A 20657-nucleotide genomic window follows, 5' to 3' on the forward strand; every position below is an offset into this window, starting at 1 on the left:
GACCCACTAACTAAGCTATACACAACAGGAATAGTCACATTTTTCAGTTGTTTCTAGTCAGGGACAGGCATGAATTTTGACAAAAATCTAGCTTCCAACCTGGACATCTAAGGTGATATGGCTATTACCAGAGCCTTTGAAATTAGCCCAGACGTAGTCGGACTTGAAAGCGGCACTCAACAGAAAGTGGTCCTGCCCAATGAAAGCAATGGATGGAATCTTTTTCATTTTATTTTAAAGATTTTATTTATTTATTTGAGAGGTAGACTTACAGACAGTGAGAGGGAGAGACAGAGTGAAAGGTCTTCCTTCCATTGATTCACTTCTCAAATGGCTGCAGTGGCTGGAGCTGTGCCGATCCGAAGCCAGGAGTCAGGAGCTTCTTCCTGGTCTCCCACATGGGTGCAGGGGCCCAAGCACTTGGGCCATCCTGCACTGCTTTCCCAGGCCACAGCAGAGAGCTGGATTGGAAGAGGAGCAGCTGGAACTAGAACCGGTGCCCATATGGGATACCAGCACTGCAGGCGGGGATTAACCTACTGTGCCACTGCGCAAGCCTCTGGATGGAATCCTAAGAGTGTACTCTGGGAAAGCCAAAGAACCCAAGAAAGAGTTGAGCACTCAGACAACAGCAAAGGCAAGAAGTAAGGCAATACCAGGCAGCTGAAATCCTGAAAAGAGCCTCTACTGGCCTTTCCTTTGGGACTCTGAAATTGCGTGGCCCAGTTCCAAGCACCTTTTGTTAACTCAGAGCTAGTGATTGTATTTTCCAAGAAAACAAATCTGATTGGCTTAACTGAAGTCATCTGTTCACCTCTGCGGGTAGGGTACTCTGAATGGCAGTTCCACTAATCCATGTGAAGTACCAAGTTCCATAGATAAGGATGCTGCTGTTATCAGAAGACAGAATGGATGCTGAGGAGGCAACAAGGCCAACTTCCTCTTAGCTTCCTGTCAGCACTTCCTCCAAACACAGTGACCTGACACGAAGTTCGTTCTGTGGTTTTGCCTTTCTGGATTCCACCGTCCTGGTGTCAGTACTGGCTTATTACTTGGGAAATCGTCCCTACCTCAGCTTTTTTTGTTGTTGTTGTTGTTTTTTTGTTTTTGTTTTTTTTTTTTTTGTTTTTTTTTTTTTTTTTTGACAGGCAGAGTGGACAGTGAGAGAGAGACAGAGAGAAAGGTCTTCCTTTGCCGTTGGTTCACCCTCCAATGGCCGCCGCGGCCGGCGCGCTGCGGCCAGCGCACCGCGCTGATCCGATGGCAGGAGCCAGGAGCCAGGTGCTTTTCCTGGTCTCCCATGGGGTGCAGGGCCCAAGCACCTGGGCCATCCTCCACTGCACTCCCTGGCCACAGCAGAGAGCTGGCCTACCTCAGCTTTTTGCAAGTGGAGTTCTAGGTATAGTCAAGAGACCAAGCTAGATGGTTTCAAACCAACAAGTTTCCAGTTTTCAGGATGTAGTAGAGGAAAAGTATCTTTTTTACTTGGAGGTTGCTAAGAATATAAGGGTCTAAGTCTTGGAAGTCTTGTCACCATGTGAGGGGAAGAGACTGGGTGGGAGTGGAGCCATTACTGAGGAATTCTGAGCCAGGCAATGAGGAGGGAAGCCCAGCCCTGATGATGTCATTGGTGTCCTTGTCCTGACCTATCTTCTGGGTATTCACTTGTATGAGTCTCTCTGCCTCCTCTCTTCTACCTCCCTCCCTCCCCACCCCCTTTGCTTTGTGGCTTGAACAAACTGTAATTGTAGTTGCTTGCAACCAAATACTCCTAAATTGGATGGAGGGAGAGACAATTCCGCCCATAAATCCCTATAGCCAGGACCAGCAGAGTCCCCAGTCAGTCTCTGTGAATGTGAGTTTTTGGCAGTACCCTCAGTGAGCCCATCTTCTGCCTTTTGCCTAGGAGGGCACACCCGGTGCCTGGCGTTTTTTATCTTTGTTTGTTTTTGTTTTGTTTTCTTCTCCCCTCCTACTAGCTCCGCTGGTTGTGTCTAAACCCTGGTATTCTCTGTTACAGCCCCTTGAACTACCTTCATACTTGTTCTGTGCCTGTTTTGACAGTTGCTCTCCCTCTTTCAGAAGTTGCAAATGTTTCTCACCATTGCTCTGAGAAGTGGGAATCATGTGGAGAGGTGCTATCTGTCAGCACAGCATCCTTGTGAGATTGGCTTGCCAAGTTGTAAGACCTTTCCAATTGTTTCCCTCAGGGCATGGGGCTTTGTTAAGGTCTATTTTACTTACACTGTAAAGAAATCAAAGCCTAGAGGCACATGTGCCTGCTCTGTGTGCAGACAGCACCTGCCTGAAGCAGCCTGGGTCACTCACACCAGTTGGGCTTTTGTGAGGCCTCAGCCTCATCTGTCATTTTTGCTACAGCTCCTGGCCTCAGCTTTACAAAATGTGATTTGCCAAGCGAAGGCTGTGATCTGAGCCATGGCTGAACTAAGAAAGAAAAAGTTAAGATAGGGCTTCTCAGGGCTTCCTTGTTTATCCTGGAGCTGAGCTGTTGGCCTGGATGTAATTTCTTGCTGCCTACCTCTGACACAGCGACTGGGTGACTCGTAGAGCCATTGCTGACTAAGTGGAATGGAATTATTTGAGGATAAAGTAAAACATTGCCTTTTGCACCTAAATATATTGTTTCAGCAGCCAGGTGGGCTTCAAAATCCGTATCAATTCTCTTGAATGTGAGATGCACAGAAGTGATTAGAACTGCTTTTCTGTATTCATGGTTTTTATTGTGAGCATGTCTCTTGTCCAGATTGATAGAACCATTTAGTTTATCATCCCAAAAGACAACATCTGTTTTCCAGTTTAAATTTAAAGCCCCATGTTTTTATTAGTAAATTGCTAAATCTCTGACAAAGATTAAAAATAGACATAAACAACCATCCAATGAAATTTGCATTTTCTTATTTTTAATTTATAAAGTTCTTGAAAAACACATCGCGATAGAGCCCCCAGGGAAAGGCATGCAGGTTGCTGTGAGGCTCAGAGGATGTTTTAGAGAAGGATTTTAGAGGAGCTGACAGCAGAATGATTTGAGGAAAGGCACGAAAAATTAGCCAAGTTAAAAAAAAAATAAAGCAAGAGCATTACAAGCAAGAGAAATGACAGAAATAAAGCCAAAGATGAAGTATCCTGCACTTAAGACTTCAAAGCGGCTCAGGTGTACTAGAAGTCACAGAGGTGGCGTGTGGGGAATTCCTGGCGGCTGTCAAAACAGATAGTTCCAGATCTCACAAAGCCTTGCAGATACCAAGGGAAAGAACAGGGACTTTCTTCTCTAAGTATAGAAACAAAATCTTAAGTCATTTTGTAACACTTAAGACATGTGAAAGGGAGAGGACGAGAAAGAAACACAATAAAAACTGAAAACCTAAAATTTCAGAAGTACAATAGTCATCAGATTAAATACGAATGCATTAATGCCAAGTATTAAAAAGAAAAAGATCTCAGATCCTAATTGTAGCATATAAGAGAGACTCACAGAAAACAAAATGACAAGCATGTGTGCTTTGGCCTCTAAACTCAAGTAGCGGTTTAAAACTCAAAGTCATAATCTAATGGTGCTAAGAGGATGAAAACTTAATCCAATTATGATATTTAGAGGTGGGGCCTTCAGGATGTGGTTCAAATTACATTAGGTCATAAGGTTGGAGGCCTGTGATTAAATCCCAATGGCTTTATGAGAAAGAGAGAGAGGGAGAGAGAGGGAGAAAGAGGGAGGGAGAGAGAAAGAGAGAGAGAGGAGGGAGAGAGAGAAACAGATTGCTAGAAATACAGACTGTCAGGCGTGTTTCCTGTCTGTTGCCACCTTGGGACTCTGCCAACAAGAAAGCTGTCACTGGATGAGGTCTCTGGATCTTGCACCTCTGAACCATGGGCCAAGCTGGAACTCTTTTCTTTATTAAAGTCCTCCTGCCGCTGGTATTTCATTATACTAACAAAGAGCTGGCAAATACAGAAATAAAAGAAAAGATGAGGATAAATTAGGCAAATGCAAGAAAATAAAGTGGGGGAAAACATTTGTTAATATTATACACATGAGAACTGAATGTAAAAAGGCATTAGGTAGGGCCAAGCATTTGGCACAGTGGTGAAAATGCTGCTTGGGATGCCCACATTCCATCCATATCAGAGTGTCTAGCTTTGAGTTCCAGCTCCACTTCTGATCCAGTTTCCTGCTAATGTACACTCTGGGAGGCTTAAGTAATTGGGTCCCTATCTCCCATGTAGGAGACCTGGATTGAATTCTGGGCTCCCGGCTTAAGTCTAGCCCAGTCTTAGTTGTTGTGATGTTGTTTACATTTGTGAAGTGAACCAGTAGATGAAAGATACTGCTGTGTCTCTTTCAAATAAATAGATAAATATCAATGAATAGGATAAATTACACTCTCAAGTTGTGTCAAAGCAAATATATAAAATAACTGTAATTGAGTAAAACAAAAATAAGTAAAATTGAATAAAATGAAGAATTATAATAAAATTCAGTAAACTCAAGTTATCTGATATATACTGGATGTCCTACCATGTAAGTAGGGAATGCAACTTTTCCAAACATTCCCGTAACTCTCACAAGAATCACTCAAAAGAATATTATTATTATAAAGACTCCTTAATAATTTTTTCATAATAGTAATAATAAATGGCTGATGTTAAAAGTTCAGTGAAAATTTGCTGTCATTTGGACATGTTAAAGCAAAATCAAGCAGAAAACAATGCTCTGTGTAGAACACCCAAAGTGTCCTTCACAGTAGGAGACGACCTGGGAGCAAATAGGGCTGGTGTACCTCAGGATGTGCCCTCAAGTGTGTGCCCTCTATCTCTCCATCATTGCATGAAGTGGGGAGATCATACCCTTATTTCACCATCTGCTTTCTCGATGAGCATTTGAAATATGTAACATACTGGAGTCCATTTCCTCATGTATAACATGCAATGAACACTATCTAATGAGTACTAGCCAGTGTTAACTGAGATATTTCATTTAAAGTGTTTGACACTGTTTTTATAGAAAAGTAGGCATTTGGCACAGCACTTCAGATGCTTCTTGGACACCTGCAGCTCCTATGGGAGTACCCATGTTTGAGTTCCAGATTTGTTTCTGATTTCAACTGCCTGCTAATGTGCATCCTAGGAGGCAACAGGTGATAGCCCAAGTGCTTGGGTCTCTGCCAGCCACACAGGAGAACTGGACCGAGTTCTGGGATCATAACTGGCCCGGCTCAGTCTTGGCTGTTATAGGCATTTGGGGGAGTGAATCAGTAGATGGAAGATCTCTGTTTCTGTCTGTATGTCTCTTTGACTTTGAAATAACATAAATAAATAAATAAATAAATATTGAAAACTATGGAAATGAACCATTTAATCTTTCAAACAACAAAAATAGAAAATAACCTAAAAGAAAACATGGAATATAGCATAATATGTCAAAGCAAAAACTATGAATTAGAAAAAAATTGACTTGATAAGCTTGAGATTCTTTTGTATTGGAGAAAAAAGCTTAAGTCAAGACTAACAAAAACCAGAGAAAACACAAAACACAATATTAGATATTAAATATTTTAAAAGATGTATATACTTCAATCTAAGTTTCCATTCTGGAACATTCTCCTGAGAAAATAGCCACAGAAGATTCCCCAAAATATGTATTAGTTATGTTTATAAAACAGGAGAAACAACACTCATTAACATATGACTGATTAGATAAATTATGCAATACACTAGATAAATTATGTTTGAGACAACCAATTACAAAGAACATTTAAGAGTTTAGGAAAGGACTCATAATAAAGTGTAAAACTAAGCTAAAAGTTATATATCCTTAGATACTAATTTCGCTTTAAAATGTATATGAATTCTCAGGCAGAGAGGAAGTGTATGTAAGACTGAGAGTAATGATGTAAATCAAGATACTCAAGAGTAAGGTGACAGGTAATTATGATGAGTTCGATTTTCTGTATTTTACAAAATTTCTTAAATTTGTACAATGAACATGTATTGCTTTGATATCAGGGAAAAATAAAATTATTGGAAATTTTCAAAATTTTTTCAAAACATGCTGTCAAAAAAAAACCTGAAAAATCTTTGTGTGTGTGTGTGCCTTTCTCTGTCTCTTTATCTCCCCTCTCTGTTCCTTCTTCCTTTTTCCTCCCTCTGTCTCCATTTCCTCTTCCTTTAAGGTATATTGCTAGACTGGGTAAAGTCCAAAGATTCTTGCATAAACAGGAGTTGGTATGAAGAAACACTTATGGATAAAGATTATTGCTTTTCAAAGCTCATCATGGAGCTACTTGGAGGGAAATTTGAACAAATTTGTCACCTCTACCCAAACCTCTTCTCCCATCCACTTCTCCCAATTTTACCTTGACTAGGTGAGATATCCCAGCACACTGAGGGACCTTGCAGCTACCCACTCTCCCCAACTCACCTCAACAACAAAGCTTTTTTCTTACATGATTTGGCAGCTAAACTACATTTATATGAATTCAAATGTAACGTACATGCATAATTGATTGCTTTTAAAAAGCCAGCTTATTTTAGCTCCTTTCTCATTTAGGCAATTTGAATGAAAACTTAAGTTCATTCAGTTGTACTTACTTTGTTTATTTCCTGTAGCAGTCAGAAGGAAAGATCTAGTTTCTGAAAAGTTGCAGTGGATTCGTTTTTCTCTATGTATTTTGACTTCTTCTGTTGGTTTGAATGTAAACTTTTTGCTTCGTATCAGTTTATTGCTTTCTGCCTAATAGCAAGTGAGCCTGGTAAAGGAAAAAAACATGGTGAAGGGGCTGAGTTCCTTGGGTTGTCTCAAGGAAAACACTTGATCTTCCTGTACAGCTGCATTCTCTTCTGTAAAAGGAGAAGTTTATTTGCGTAAATTCTCTCTTGGTTTTTCTGGAAGGATTAAATAGCCAATGTCTGGAAGCAACATGAGAGATTCTGAAAATAAGGCTCTGGGAATCTGTGATTTTCTTTCTCAGAAGGATTTATTGCTTCAGCATTGGAGCTTGCGTGTGTTGTGTGTACAGGGCTGGGAGTGACGTTCCTGTCTCAAGAAAGGAATGTGTTTATTTAACAAACACATATGTAGTGCTTACTATGTGCCAAGCATCATTTTAAGTTCTTTACAGATTTGGATGCATTTAATCCTTGCAATAACCCTAGGAAATAGGCACTATTGCTATTTTCTTTTTACAAGATAAGGAAGCTGAGCTTCCAGTATGGTTACATAGTTTGTCCCAAATCTTACATTCGCTAAATGATAGAGCCAGGATGTAAACACAAGCTACCTGTCTTTAGATCATTGATTTTAACCATGATTCTTTGAAGCTTTGACGAAATTTATGAGAATGGAAAGTCATCACTATTTTACATTGTCAAGATTGGCTTGTTCAAAATATAATCTTACTTACTATTGTTGTCTACTTCCTGATTGTTAGCTAATATTGAGCTCACTTATGAAAGTGACTCCTGAACCTAACCTTTTTGGGTGATTCCTCCACAATCTAAGTACCTTCATATCACGTTTACTTGAACATATTTGACGTATGTGCCAAAGTTGAGACCCGCCCAAAAAGGAGATGGAAAGACCCTCTTGTGAATCCTGGGCATAGACTCTCTTCCCAAACCTGTATGTACTGAGAAAACACCTCCAAGGAGGTGGAAGTTATTTTGAGGATTTTATGAGCTCAGCAGATTCCTGCTGTGCTAAAGGACCAGATTCACTTGACTAGCCCCGCCTAAATGTAACACCATCGTCCTGGGCCTCAGTGAAATAAGCTTGGCTGTAGATGCCATTCAGCATTCGATCAAATTTAATGTAATGCAGCTGTAGTTCCAGATAAGATTAATTAAGTTCCAAAATGTCACTGTTCTACCTAACATGAAACTTGGACTAATCATGATTTTTTTTCCTGCTTCCAACAAGTAATGCAAATCTAAGTACCTGCCTTTTCAATCCAATAAAAGAAAAATCCTGAAATGTATGTCACTATCAAGCCATTTCATTTCTCTCTGAATACATACATAAAATTAAATGCCATCAACCTCAAAATTGACTGCAGAGATCAGAATAAAGCAATCTCCTTGAAATAACTGCTATCTGTAAGAGCTGTAATAAAACATCTGAACATCATCTCCTTCTGCCTTAAGTGACTTGCTATGACATTCCTAGAGTCGTGGTGGCACTTGACAATTGGAATTATTCCTTAATAAACTCTTTGATAGCAGCTTAACATTTCTCACTCAATAATTAATTTTACAATCCATTTAAGGGGCAGATGAATATTACCTCCAAAAGAAAAATATGGCAAATATCCAAATTTGAAAGTGGTTATAGAAATCAGGAAAATATACTAATGATAACAAAAAATATTGAAGATATGAGACAAATGGTGCTTAAATTCTCCTATGGGCAAAAGGAACAATGCTTGGTACAGCACTTAAGATTGTACTTGGTACACCTACATCTTGTATTGGAGTGCCTGGATCTGAGTCCTGGATCCACTCCTGATGCAAGGTTCCTGCTAATATACACTCTGGGAGGCACCAAGTGATGGTTAGGTACTTGGGTCTTGTCACACCAATCCAGGTGTAGGAAACCTGGATTGACTTCTTGACTCCTGGTTTTGGCCTTGTCCAGCCCTAACTGTTGCTGGCATTTGGGGAATGAAGCAGTGGAAAGGAGATCTCTCTCTCTCTGCCTCTTTGACTTTGAAATAAAAAAAAAATTAAAAACTTCCTATAGGCAAAGAACAATGCTTTCTATTTTTATTTTTAAATGTTTATTAGATTATGCTTGTAACCAAATTCCCATTTTTTTCATTTTTAGGTAAAATAGTTGATATTTGTGCAGGGTTCTTATAAGGTTTGGCAGGGCTGCTGCATATTTTGGATGCAATGACACCTGTCCATACAGATGGGATCCAAGTGGCCTCTCAGTTCCATGGTTGGGCTTCCATACCTGTTCTCTGGGAACAGCATCTGACAGCATCTGTGGCAGATCAACCATGCAGTTAAGTTGTAAAATCCAGCCCAGGGTCAATGGAATGCTTCTGCCCTTCTTTAAGATATCAGTGTTGTTTCCATTCTGCGTCTCCTTCCCATCCATCAACTCATGTTTGCTCAAAACTTTCTTGAACAATTAATTTCTTGTATTGATGTTCTTCTATTGAAAGCATCTAAAATCATTTTTTTCTGAATGAATCCTAAACATTTCCACAGACTCAGAAAAAAGTGCTATGTGTTTGATCTTAATGATATCCCTTAGAAACTGTCCTACTAGTGAATATGAGCCCTCTCTGAAGAGGTTTCTAGAGGTATGTTAAAGACAGAAAAAGTGATGTTATCAAGCAATTACTACTTAATTCCATTTGTTCATTAATTATTTATGCATACAACATTATATTTATCATATATATAATATTTATTCCTAGCTTTTTAAGTTTTTAAAGATTTATTCATTTATTTGAAAGCCAGAGTGATACAAATACAGGGAGACACAGAGAACAAAATCTTCTATCCATTGGTTTACTCCCTAAATGCCTATAACAATCTAGGCTGGACCAAACCAGATCTGGGAGTCAGGAACTCAATCCAGGTTGCCCAGTTATGGGTGGCAGAAACCTGGATATCCAAACAATCTTATGCTTCCCTGGTATATTAGTCAGAACATGAATGGGAAGTAGAGGTTGGGCTCTATTCCAGCTATTCCATTAAGGGATGCAAGCATCCAAAGGGGTGGCTTAAAACGACTGCCATGCAATGCCTCCTCTGTGTTCCTAGATTTTAAAGAATTTTCTTCTCTCCCTATTTCCCTACTTAGTATTCACTGGATTACAAGGCAAGAATTTGATATGATGCAGAAATAACCACTTGTTTTAATTAAATCCTCTAGTTAACAAGGAATAAAGCAACTATGATCACTCTAAGCAAAACAACATGACAATTAACAATTTTGGAACTGTCAAGGGAACTTGAAACATAGCTAGAAAATTGCCAAGGATCTGAAAACTTCTAAAGGGCATTTTGAACATCACCAAAAAAAAAAAAAAAAAAAAAAAAAACCTTAAATTTTACAATAGACTTTGCAATCTGCTAACACTACTAAGTATAGTGTTTCTAGATGCGGAAAGAATTGCTTGAAACTTCTGTAAAGCTCACAGAAATCTCATTGAATAGTAAAATTTGTTGGTGATTAGCTTAGAGAATAAGAAAGGCAGTCTCAGGTGGGTGGAGCCATGTGACCAAGTGGTATATAGCCAGCCTACCTGAACTTAATTCCAAGTTCTGTCAGTCATTATCTGTGAGTTGTAAGGCACAGATTTCTCCCGTCTGAGGGTGATGGATTTGATTTTAGTAGTAGCATTTATCTCATGGGGTTGTGATGAGGATTACATTGTATGTACTTAGTATCTAGGAGATAGAATCCAGCTAACACCATTAACAATTAGTATTATGGCTGGTAGGGTCTCAGCACATGGGCAACCTGGACTCTAGCAAGTAACGTATCTCTGATAGGTTCACTCACATCAAACCTGCTCCTTCCTCTCTCCATCCCTCCTTTCTTCCTCCTGTCTTCTGTCTGCCTTCTCTCCCTCTCTATCTCTTCTTCCTCTTCTTGTATTACTCATCTGTTTGTTTTTGTTTTTATTCCACTCTCTCTGTTACTCTGTCTTCTTCTTTTATCGCTTTCAATCTTCCCACTCCCATTTTTCTCTACCAACCTCCATCCTTTCCCACAGGCTCATTAGTGCCTTTCTAGAACTTGCTAGAATCTGTAAAAAAATGTGCATTTCATTACTCACTAGTTTTTAATAATATAAAATATTTAAAAGACAAGTGAGGGAAATTTTTCACTTATTTAAAAACACAACTCTGAGAATTACCATTTTACACATATCATTACCCCAGTGATAAATAGAACTTTCTTCCCTTCCACTGTGGCAAAACATCAAGGACTTCCACAACACAGACACAGTAAAAACAGACACAGAGAGAAGAGGACTTAGGGCCTCTATAGCATTTATTAGATAATCTTCTGCAGTTTGGTCTTCAATCAGAGAAGCGGGAAAGTGATCAGATGGCATGTGAGTCTAGGGCCATCATGCTCTGACGGCTCCACGCACTGAGCAGGGGCTGGCTGAGTGGAGGCCGGACTTGGACGGCAGCCGTGGTCAGGCACATTGTAAGGGGGAATTCCTGACCTGGTGGATCAAAAGGAGGAGAGGTCTTCCAAGGGGCTTCCTCCTCTGGGATTTTATGGCAGTAGGATGCTTGTGTTGTTTAGGCCAGTACAATTCTAGTAACACTTCTATCTCTTGCCTATATTTCAGGAAAATGATGGAGACTTTGAACATAAGTGAGGCTGAAATGACCAAGAACTAGTTCAAGTGCATTCCAAATGCTGATACTGTTATAAGCACTTAGGAAGGCTGGTATCCTTGTGTGATTATTCACTTTTTTAGTGGAAGCTCCATATGGGAGAAAAATTGCCTTTATAGAAAGGAAACTTTTATTAAGAGGTATTTACTTGAAGCTAACTTATGAAAAGTTAGAATTATCTTTTCTTTATTTTTTTTTAAGATTTATTTATTTATTGAATGGCAGAGTTAGAGAGGCAGAGGCGGCGGGGGAGAGGTCTTCCATCCACCGGTTCACTCCTCAGATGGCTGCAATGTCTGGAGTTGATCCAATCTGAAGCCAGGAGCCAGGAGCTTCTTCTGGGTCTCCCATGTGGGTTCAGGGGCCCAAGCACTTTGGCCATCTTCTACTGCTTTCCCAGGCCATGTCAGAGAGCTGGGTCAGAAAAAGAGCAGCTGGGTTTCAAACCAGCGCCCATATGGGATGCTAGCCCTACAGGTGGCAGCTTTACCCGCTACATCAATGTGCTGGCCCAAAGGATTATCTTTTCTATAAAATATTTTATATTTTATATAAAATTTTATATATATGGTAGCACATAATTTTATATATATGGTAGCACATAATTATCTCTACTATAAGATAAACAGAAAACAAAATATATACAGAAATGAAATCTAAATGGAAACAGTTTCATTGCTCTTCTTGACTGGAAACCTTCTACTTGGTACCTACTTCATTTAAGGATGGCACAAATTATGTAGCTTTTCCATGTCAGGGAGCATGCTGACCCAAATTACCATCGCAGCCTACATAAGAACCAGAGCTAAAATCATTACTAGGATAACTTTCCAGTATGACCAAATGTTCCCACTTCATTGTAGTTTATCAGAATTATTGTGCTTACTTTTTCTGTATTTATTTATTTATTTATTTATTTCATCTGGAAGACAAAGAGATAGAGGCAGAGGGAAATTTTCCTTCTGCTCTTTCTCTACCAAAATACCCACAAAACTCAGACTGGACCATACTGAGCCCAGGGACATGGAACTCAATCCAAGTCTCCCATGTGGATTTTTAGTCATCATCTGCTGCCTCCAAGGGTGCATATTTGCAGAAAGCTGGAATTGAAACCTGAACTGAGACTCAAACCCAAACATTTTGATAGGAAATGAGGGAGACTCAAGCAAGATCTTTGACTGCTGGGTCAAACACTTGGCCCACAATCATAATTCTTCATGAAATAGCAATTAGTATTACATTAGCATGAGAATTGTGTTGTAGTAATCCTCAAGCATTTGCTGTAACCCTGAGAATCTAAAGTATTAATAAATTCCTTTAACAATAAAACAATTTATATAATAACATAAAAAAGAAAGTGGTGCGTGCAAAGTTGCAGTCGTTGAGAGCACTTGGTCTTGGATTCTGCATGTATTTGACATTTAATCATTGCTCCCACCACACTTCCATTCATTTTACTAGTTTGCACTGAACATATTAGCTTCACAAAATCTTTCACATGTATTAAAGCATTTTGCCTATGTGAAATACTTTAGCATTTATGAATCACATTTGACTATATGATAGAATGTGAATTTCACAACAATTCTGATGTATTGTAGAGGGAATTAGCTTAAGAGCAATTATAAATCATCCCCAAGTCTCACAGGTAGTAGCAAATAGGTAACATTTTTTCTAATGAGGCCACATTAGAATCTGAGGTTTCTGACTCCCCTCCTTGCAGAAAACCACCAGCCAGCACAAAAAATCCTACGAGTATATGCAGATAAGGAACAAAGGACAGAAAATGAAAAGGACAGACATCACGGCATAAATTTCCCACAAGCTAGGTGCAGTCCTAAGCACAAGTCAGGGTAGGTGTGTTGTCCTTTTCTATATTAAATCATTCAAGATACATGAAATGCATCAAGATGACACCAGTAGGGCATTGACTTGATTTAGAACTGGGCCACACACCTGTTCTTCTAAATATAAACAAATTTGCAACATGAGACATTGGTAGTCACTTAAGGATAAGCAAGTGAAAGCTAGAGCTACTGCCTATTGAAGCCTGGCTCTGGGTCTACAAACACACAAGGGCCAAGGGTGCATCATGCCAACAGGATATTTGGCATTAGATTCTAGTGGTCACAGTGACCTTTCTCTCCCTAGAGAGACTATAATTATTATCCTTCTTATCCTTATTGTTATTTTTAAGTGTACTTAATTTGCTCTTGTGGCTCAGCTTGTACCCAGCTTGTTGGATGTCCCAGATCCTTTTGGTTCTTGCCATGTTTGGTTTATCCTAAGGGAAATTGTTTGCTGAACTCCAGAATACTAACCTAAACTTGGAAAGCATTTTTGTTGTCTATGTAAAGGAGACATTGTTCTGGATTCCAGAATTTCTGGCTATTCAAAGTATGTGACTATCCCTTGATATTATCTTGCCTCTTTCCAGTTTTGCAAAGAGGAAAATAGATCAAGCTGGAGCCCTTGGAAATGCGCCACCTTAACATTAACCTACGGGACACCTCAGAGGTGATCATATGTAAGTAGTTCAGTAGCAGACATGGCATTCTACCTGTAGTAGAACTGAGCAGGCCTGGGAGACTTGATAGGTCTGGCTGGCCAAACCTCTAGAAATGGTCCAGATTATGATTGCCAGCAAATTCTGAAAGCATAACTTTTAGATGCCAATAATCAACAGGGAAAGTTCTTAATTCTCTTGAAAAATTACTGTTAAATCTTTTTTTAATGCAATTGTAGGTTTGCATGTTGAAACTTGGAACCATTGAGGAGAGCATCAAAGAAAATTAAAACTGATTTACCCAGAACCTGGTTATCTGATAAATTTTATTTGCATATCATCTAACATGAATATCTTTCAATTCCTGGGCTAAATCCTATATTATGTGATGTGATGTTACATATTTTGATAAGAATAGAGATACAGAGATTGACACACAGATATAGATTGATTTAGCTATGTGACCATTGAGAGTCCTCTGCTGCTTCCACCTTGGGTCTATCTTGTCATTCATTCTGTAGTTACCTTCTCCCTGGTCTGTTTTTAGCTAATGACAGAGTGTAGTAGAAGGATTACAGTTGGGCCATTTCTTTTCCTTACCATCTCTACCAAGAGAGCAAATCAAAATAATACTGCAACTCAAGGAAATGACAGAACTCACTGCTCTTTAAAGATCTACAAAAAGCAAGGGTGATGAAGCCTAGCATATCCTCCTTTAATTCATGCGTCTGGCCTCTACAAACTGGATGGGCATTGAAGAATGACCATAGGAAAATTCAGCCTGTAGTCCTAATCAAAGCTGCTGTATCAAAGGTAGTACCAACAATGGGGTGGTGTTTTATGTCTCAAGTACATTGTTGAATTATTGCTTTCTATTCCAATTTAGGAGAGACAATTAGAAATGGTATACATTCATGAGATATAGAACAGTTGTAGTTTTTCCCCATGGCATTTCAGTGTCTCTCTCTCTCTACCATAATGTAATCTGAGGAGGTACTTCCCTGATGCACATCCTGGAGACAACACATCAGCACACACATCCATGAAACCATGGTGAGGAGTCACCTTCATGACATGGGGGAACTGATTCTGACCAGGAGGATGAGTAGGGCTGCTTTTACACAGCAGAGGAGTATTTGCAGAACCCAGACAATTCACTTGGCCACCTACTGATGCTCTTCTGTTTCATTGTTCCCAGGGACAGTAATCCATGCTGAGAATGATATAGTGACCAAGTGTTCAGATCCCGAGGAATACAGGTTTGCATCACACCATTAGGTACGTGGTCCAGATCTGCTGAGGTGATGACAGAGTGTGAAGGGAATTTGAAATAAGTAGTGGAAAGTGCAGAGAATGAATGCTAGCTACAGCCCCAAGAAAACGCAAAACTGGGGACTGCAGTTTAATCATGCCACTAACCTCTTCCTCCTGATTGTTGCTTCAGGAAGAAAGACATTAGAAAGTTGGATGAGTTATTCCCTAAATGTGTGAAGAAGTGGATGTGTAGGACAGGTGAATGCTGAATGCCTTAAATTATATCACTCAGATCCCACTTTACAAGAATGTAGTGGGTCCAGTGTAGCTGGCAGAAAGCCGCCAGGTACCACCATTTTGTATCCACTACAGTGTTCACAATGACCACACTCTGTTCTTGCTGTTCTCAGCCAATAGTTGATCACAGAGTATGTTTTGGGTTATTCTTGCCCATGTGGGGTTTCTTCGACTTAATTTCTGGCTCCTCATAGGCCTGGCCAAGACTTTTCTCTGAATTATTTGCCATCTAAATTTACTCCAGCTGAATTCTCTTCCCTTTTCTAACTGTTTCAAAGCAAGTAGAAATCTCTCCTTGCCTTGTCTTGCTCTCTCCTCTTTACCTTGTATTTCCCTTAAGACTTTGCTTGTGTGTCTAACCACACAGGGGCATCTCCTTTATTGAGAACTGAAGTGGCAAACTAGAGTTAAGTCTTAAACCTTTGCCTCAAGACTTTCTTCCACTCTTCTGCTGTCCTTTTCTCAGGTCTGGTTTCCTTCTAGACTTGATGGTAGGAAAGCTGAGGGCAGGACTGAACTTTCAAGTGTATAATCTCTCTGCACTGTGACACGAACACATGCTGACAAGGGCCCAGGGCTTGATTTAGTGCTCCACTTCACCCCATTTTACTTTGCTAGTGCTGTCATAGCAAAGAACCACAGAACAAACCACTTAACCAAAGAGCCACAGAAACCAACTGGCTCACTGTTCTGGTGCTGGACCATGTCCTCTTGTCTGAGATTAAGGTGTCAGCAGGGTTAGATTCTTCTGCGCTTGTGAGGGAGAATGTGGTCCATGCCTTTCCCCAGTTTCTCATATTTCTTGCCAGTCTTTGGCATTCATTGGTTGTAGATGCATCACCCAAATCGCTACCTTCATGTTTACACGGTGTTCTACATCTTTGTCCAAATTTCCTGTTTTGTAAAGACAGAAGTCATAGTGGATTAGGGTCTACCCTGACATCCTTTGAAATTGACTAATTCCATTTACAATGATCCTTTTTCCAATCAAGGTACTCCCTGAGATACTAAGGGTTAAGATTTCAACATGGATTTGGGATTTGGGGAGTCAAATTATCCCATAATAATGAGCATCTTGAAATTTCTTACAGTTTTCCTGATTCTGGAAATCTGTTTTCAGGTGTTGAGCTGTATTAATGTCTTGGATTTCAGTAGAAAATGCCTGTTTACTCTGTAGTTATAACAAAAGGCTCCCTGAGAGGTGTTCCTGGCTATGTTTGGATTATTTAACCACTTCTAACCAACTCCTGTGGCCATAAAAACTCTGGTTCTGAATGGTAAGGTTTAGGACTTGTGACCACACATCACATGGCCTGTGAATGAAGAGAAGGAGGGCAGCACCTCCTTTAGCCTACTCTAGGATTCTTGTAAAGGTTTAGGACCAAGGTAATGATAGTTTCACAGAATGGAATTTACTAATTTCCTAAAAATTCTGTGATCTCAAATGGCTTATGTTGTTTTAGAAATACCTGTAAATTGAAAGTCTTAAAAAAAGACACAAATAAAGTCCTATATTGTGTATTTTAAAATATTTTTACAACATGATATATTTGTATCAATATTCACCTCACGGTTTTCTAACTTTTTGAGTCACATCTTAATATTCACATTTTCTTTAAAATGTGCTCATAGCTGAAATGACTCTAAGATTTTCTCAGCGTATAGTTGTTTGTCTGTTATGGGCTGTTGAGTCCTCTCCAAAGTTCATGTGGTGAAGATAAAACCCCCGGTCCCTAAAAATGTTTTTGTATTTAGAGATAAAATCTTTAAAATGAGATCAATAAGCAGGGGTGTGCTTATAAAGAGATCTTATGTTCAATGCTTTTTGCTTTTTCACAAAAAAAGCAAGAAAACAGGAAATTTGTGATGGTGATGGAAATAACTGTCACCTTAATTATGGTAACAGCTTAGTGGATGTATGCGAAAGTCCAAACTCATCAAATTGTGTATATTAAATGTGCACTTTTGTGTATTAATTATACCTCAATAAAGCTGTTATATTTTGATAAGAGGGTATTGGAAAAAGACCATGCATATGGAAAACTACTTAAAACCATGGGGAGAAAAATTCTGTCTACAAGCCAAGAAGAGAGAGTTCAGAAGAAATGAACCCTGACAACATTTACTCTTGGACTTCCAGTCTACACAATCATGCAAAACAAGAGTCTCCTGTTTCGGCCATCAGGATGCTGTACTTTGTGGCAGTCCTGGAAAAGTAACACAATGACAAGTATTTGGTATTGTGTGTGTGTGTGTGTGTGTGTGTTATTTCTGAAGATAATTATACTTACAGATTTCTTTTTCTGGAAGGTGTATTTGATTGCAATAGCTGCTGAGACCCTCCATGTTTGATAAGGTCTTTCTCTTCTCTCAGCTTTCCATAAATTTCTTATTTCACATTCATTTTTTCATCTCAACTCTATGGACACTGCTTCATTACCTCTATCATTGTGTGTCATGAAAAGAATTTTAATATAAAACTAACTCTTTATCTTTTGTAGACAATCTATTTTTCTCCACATATTCAAGCAAATTATTACCTATTATATTTATTTTTGCAGCACAAATACATTGTATTAGTTCGGGTTGTCTAGAGAAACAGAACCACTAGGAAATCTAGCTACCCATCTCTAGATCAGCTCTTTATTTCTCTATTTACCTACCTATCACCTATCATCATTTACCAACTGTCTACCTATCATCTATCTTCCATCTATTATCTACCTATATATATATAGATATGTATTTATCTATATCTATATTTATTTATATATATATTTATCTATATCTATATCTACCTGTATATCTCCATCTATCCTTTATCTATCTATTGGGGTTTATTATAGGAATTGACTTATGTTATTATGGAGGTCAAGAAGCTCCACAAAGTGCCATTTGCCAACTAGAGAAATGAAAGCCTATGCTGTAACTCAGTCTGAGTCCTAGGGTCTGAGATCTGGAAGTCCCACTTGTGTATATGCAGAACACAAAGGATCGAGAACCAGGAGTACTGATGTCTGAGGGTAGGAGAGGACAGTTTTCCCAGCTCAAGAGGCTGGGGTACTTAACCTTCTTACATCTTTTTGTTCTGCTGGAGTCTCCAGTGGCTTTGATTATGCTCACCTACATTGAGGATATTTCTTTTTTAAAAGGTTTATTTATTTATTTGAAAGGCAGAGTTGCAGAGAAGGATAGTCAGAGAAAGAGAAATCTTCCATCTGCTGGTTTACTCCCCAAATGGCCACAACATTAGGGGCTGGGCCAGACTGAAGCATGGAGCCAGGAGCTTTATGGAGGTATCCATGTGGGTGCAGGGGCCCAAGGATTTGGGGTATCTTCTGCTGCTTTCCCGGGTATATTAGCAGAAAGGTGGGTCAAAAGTGGAGCAGTGCTAACATCTTCCTGAAACATCCACATAGACACATCCAGAAATAATATTTTATCAGCTATCAGGGCAATCTTTAGCTCAGTCAAGTTGACATGTAGAATTAATCATCACACATTATAAGAATATGTGATTCCCTTCATTTGTGTGTGTGTGTGTCAATTAGAGTAGTTTTGAACTGGCACCTCAAATCTGTCTTCAGTTTAGGAAGTTTTCTTATGTATCTTGAGTATTGCTTTTCATTTTTCTCCCTTTTTCCCCTTCTGAAACTGTTGTTACATCTGTGCCATGGTTTCTAAATATCTTTTCCATGTCCCTTATCTGTTTCCTTGTCATTTGCCTGTATGTATTCTTATCTCTTAGTTATTGATTAATTTATGAAACACATCTTCTGGGCTCAGAGAATAGGGTTTTAGGTGAGTCTAATGAAGGTTTCACCGCCTCCACTGTAATTTTAAATCTGTAAATATGCATTACTTCCAGATCTCAGATGGCTGCTTATTTGTATTTGATTAGTATAGATTCATAGATATAATATTCTTTTTAACTTTTCCACAGTTATTTTTCCTTTATTGCAGAAAATGTGATTCATGATGAAATCAAGGAATGCTTGATTTGCAATTTAGTTTTTTTGTGTGTCTGCTTATTTTTTCCTGTTTAACCTAATAAAGTCCAGGAATATTTAATATTGAAAATAAGTTTGAGTTGAAGCAGTTATTTTGTGATTCCTTCTTGAATATTTTAGGATCACAAAAGAGGAGAGGAACACTTTTGGATTTATAATATTGCATATCCCAGGCATTGATAAGGATTGTGAGAGGTAGTGAGAGCTAAAAATGGTACACCTCCCACTTTGCTAAGGTATTTGCTTTGCTTTTTTGTTCCTATTTCTTGTTGAGGCAATTGATTCAGATTCTTTCAATTTCTGGCACAACTCATTATTAGAAAACATGGTAGCTTGCATCATTTTTTGGTTAATCAATCAGTTTGGGCTGAATTAACATTTGTTTGAATGAATATTTTGGGGTAAATGCCTTAGATTTTTCTGTAGAGACTTGTACTTATATGCTTTAGGATTCTCTACTAATAGTCCCATATCTAGGTCTTGCTGATAGTGCTTTGTTCTGGAAGTTATGATTTGCCGCTGTATTCAAGTTAGTTTGTTCACTGTTTCATGAAGAATAAAAGTCTTTCTTTAAATGATAATGAATTATGTTTTGACTAATCATCTCTTTATTTTAGGTTTATCTATATAATATGCTGAAGAGATCCTGCAGCTTCTGGCTCATGGATAATAACTTTTCCTGGTTTGTCCTACTAATACAGAACCTCTACAGTTTTATATTTCTTTAGATTATTTAAATACACATGGTTAAGCTGTCAACAATGTTGTAACAAATTTTTACAGAGCCTTATTTGGTGAGAATCTTTATTACAAGAGCTGCTTTCTTTTTCACAGCAATAAGCCCAAGCAAGTAGTGCCTCTGTATATTATAATATTAGTCATTATTGATAATAATTGTGCTGATTCAAAAGAAAGGTATGTGGTTTGGCTTCACACTCATGCATGCTGGTGTTGAAATCCCACTGAGTGCTTGACTAACTGTGTGCCCTCAGGGAAATCATAGAGGTTCTCAGATCCTCTGCTAACCCTGTTATAAAGCAGAGATAATAATATTTCAATTTTTCTACCTCTTTTTGTGGCCATTGGGCCAATGGAGTATCAATTAAAAGAAATTTTTTTTTCAAAAAACTAGCTCTTCATTTCACTGATCTTTTGTATTGTGGTTTGTTCCAATTTTGTTTATTTCTTTTCTAATTTTAACT

General features: G+C 38.7%; 1 long non-coding RNA gene across 1 annotated transcript; it reads right to left on the reverse strand.

Annotated features, from left to right (window-relative positions):
* Nucleotides 1-2816: 2816 nt before the first annotated feature.
* Nucleotides 2817-7032, reverse strand: LOC138848918 (uncharacterized). The gene is made up of 2 exons (XR_011387079.2): nt 6607-7032; nt 2817-3957 (listed from the first exon to the last, which is right to left on the reverse strand). It is a non-coding gene; the product is annotated as an uncharacterized LOC138848918 (long non-coding RNA).
* Nucleotides 7033-20657: the final 13625 nt, after the last annotated feature.

Source organism: Oryctolagus cuniculus, chromosome 3 (genome assembly GCF_051225735.1).
Source record: "Oryctolagus cuniculus isolate XC-2025 breed Fujian yellow rabbit chromosome 3, ASM5122573v1, whole genome shotgun sequence".
NCBI classification, from domain to species: Eukaryota; Metazoa; Chordata; class Mammalia; order Lagomorpha; family Leporidae; genus Oryctolagus; species Oryctolagus cuniculus.